Here is a 2,851-nt window from a genome sequence, read left to right as displayed (position 1 = left end):
GAGTTTCCTTCCCTAAGTAAACCTTTCCTTGACTTTTTACAATAATAGGCTTATACAATATTTGTCCTTCTGTTATTGACTTATTTCATTCAGCATTATGTCCTCCAAATTCATCCACATTGTGAGATGATTCATATCTTCTTTATTATTCTTTAATGTTGCATAGTATTCCATTATGTGAACGTACTATAGTTTTGTTATCCATTCATCTGTTGATAGGCATTTAGGTTATTTCCCTCTCTTTGCTATAGAGAATTGCACTGCAGTGAACTTGGGTGTGCATTATGTCTGTTCATGTCCTGTCTCTCATCTCTTTAGAGCATATTCCTAGGAATTGCTGGATCAAAATTCTATTTTCATTTTTTTAAGGAAACGCCATACCATTTTCATAAGAGTTGTATCATATGCAGTCCCAACAGCAGGGTATGAGAGTTCCAATCTCTGTTATTTTCTGTCTTTTTGAACTTTACTATTATTGCTGGAGTGAGATGATATCTCATTATTGTTTTGATTTACATTTCTCTAATGGCTAATTGGAAGCTCTGGTGGCATAGTGCCTAAGGCATTTGACTGCTAACCAGAAGGCTGGTGGTTCAAACCCACCAGCCACTCCCTGGAGGAAGGTTGAGCAATCTATTTCTATAGTGATACTGCCTCAGAAACCCAAGGAGGGGGTGCTATGGGTTGGATCTGACTCAGTGGCAGTACATGATGGCTAAGGAGCTTGAACATTTATTTCCTCATGTGTTTGTTGGATGCCAGTATATATCTTCTTTAGTGATGAGTCTGCTCATGTTCCTTGTCTCTTTTTGAATTGGATTGTTTGACTTTTTGGTATTGTGGTGTCGAAGTTTTCTGTAAATTTTGGAGATAAGTCCTTTGTCAGAAATGTCATAGCCAAATATTTTTTCCCAGTTTGTATTTTCTCTTTTTACCCTTTTGGAGAAGTCTTTCTGGCTATTCTCACTTCCAAGAAGCATTCCGACTCTACTTCTTCCAAGACAGATTTGTTAGTTCTTTTGACAGTTCATGGTACTTTTAATATTCTTCACCAACACAACTCAAAAGAATCACCTAGTCTTCTGTCTTCTTTACTCATTGTCCAGCTTTCACATGCATATAAGGCTACTGAAAATACGGTGGCCTAGGTGAGGTGCACCTTAGTTTTAAAGTGACATTTTTGTTCTTCAATGTTTTAAACAGTTTTTTTGCAGCACATTTTCCCTGTGCAATACAACACTTGATTTCTTGACTCCTGCTTCGATGGGCATTGATTATAGATCCAAGTAAAATTTAATCCCTGATGATTTCATTATTTTCTCCATATATCATGATGTCACTTATTGGTACAATTGTGAGGATTTTTGTTTGCCTTATGTTGAGGTATAATCCATAGTGAAGGCTATTGTCTTTGACCTTCATCAGAAAGTAATTCAACCCATCTTCACTTTCAGTAAATAAGGGTGTGTCATCTGCATATTGCAGATTGTTAATGAGTCTTCCACAAATCCTGATGCCATATCCTTCTCCACATAGATCATTCTCAGATCATTTTCTCAGCCTACAGATGGAATAAGTATGGTGCAAGGTTACATTCCTGATGCACACTTTTCCTGATTTTAAGCCATCCTATATCCCCTTGTTCTGTTCAAATTGCCTCTTGGGCTATATACAGGTTCCTCATGAACACAACAAATGTTCTGTATTCCTGTTCCTGTTGTGGAGTTATCCACAATTTGTTGTGATCCATTCAGTCAAATGCTTTCACAGAATCAATAAAACACAGATAATCAACTTTCTGGGATTCATGGCTTTCAGCCAAGACCCATCTGATATCACCAATAATATCACTCATTCCACTCCCTCTTCTGAGTCAGGCTTGATTTTCTGAAAGTTCCTTATCAATATACTGCTGCAACCATTTTTGAATTATCTTCAACAAAATTTTACTTGTGTTTGATCTTAATGTTATGGTCCTATAATTCTATATTGTGTTGCATGACCTCCTTGGAATGGGCAAAAATATAGATATCTTCTATTCAGTTGGCCAAGTAGTGGTCTTCCAAATTTCTTGGCATAAATAGTGAGTGCCTCCAGTGCTACATACGCATCTCAACAGATATTCCACTAGTTCTGAGATCCTTTGTTTTGCCAGTTCCTTCAATGCAGCTGGGACTTCTTCCTTCAAAACCATTGTTTCTTAATCATATGCTACCTCCTGAAATAGTTAAATGTTGACTGATTCTTTTTGGTATAGGATTCCATGTGCAGTAGGCAACTAACTGAATTATGAATCTCATCCTCTAAACCAAGAACTTGGCTAAAGAAATGTAGAAGTCTTGATAGTATGCATGGTAATGAAACTCATAAAAGCACTGAACATCATCGTTGTTGTTTTTATCGTTATTAGTGTCATCAAGTCAACTCCTACTCATGGCAATCTTCTGTACAACAGAACAAACCATTGCTTGGTCCTGTGTCATCCTCATGGTTAAGAGTGCGTTAGAGTGCATTATTTTAGCTGCGGTCGGTTGTGGTAATCTCACCAAGGGTCACCCATTCTCACTTAGTGGGCTACTTTAACAAATGATGCTATCCTCTAGCTATTGAGTCCTCCTGATGATGTATCCAAAGCAAGCAAGTTGGAGAATGTTCTGTTGTTATCCAAAACGCTTTTGTTGACTAATTCTTAGAAAACTACTATGCCTTTCTTCCTAATCTGTCTTAGTCTAGAAGCTTTGCTGAAACCTCACCATCTTGAGTGAACCTGCTTGTATTTGAAATACCAGTGGCAAAGATAGATTCCCATATCACAGAGGCACAAAAACCACCATAATACAACAAACTGATA

This window comes from Orycteropus afer, unplaced genomic scaffold, assembly GCF_000298275.1.
Source record: "Orycteropus afer afer isolate SDZICR_OR568_19922 unplaced genomic scaffold, OryAfe1.0 scaffold00666, whole genome shotgun sequence".
NCBI lineage: Eukaryota > Metazoa > Chordata > Mammalia > Tubulidentata > Orycteropodidae > Orycteropus > Orycteropus afer.
The sequence above is the reverse complement of the archived record's forward strand: the minus strand, read 5'-3'. Positions refer to the sequence as shown.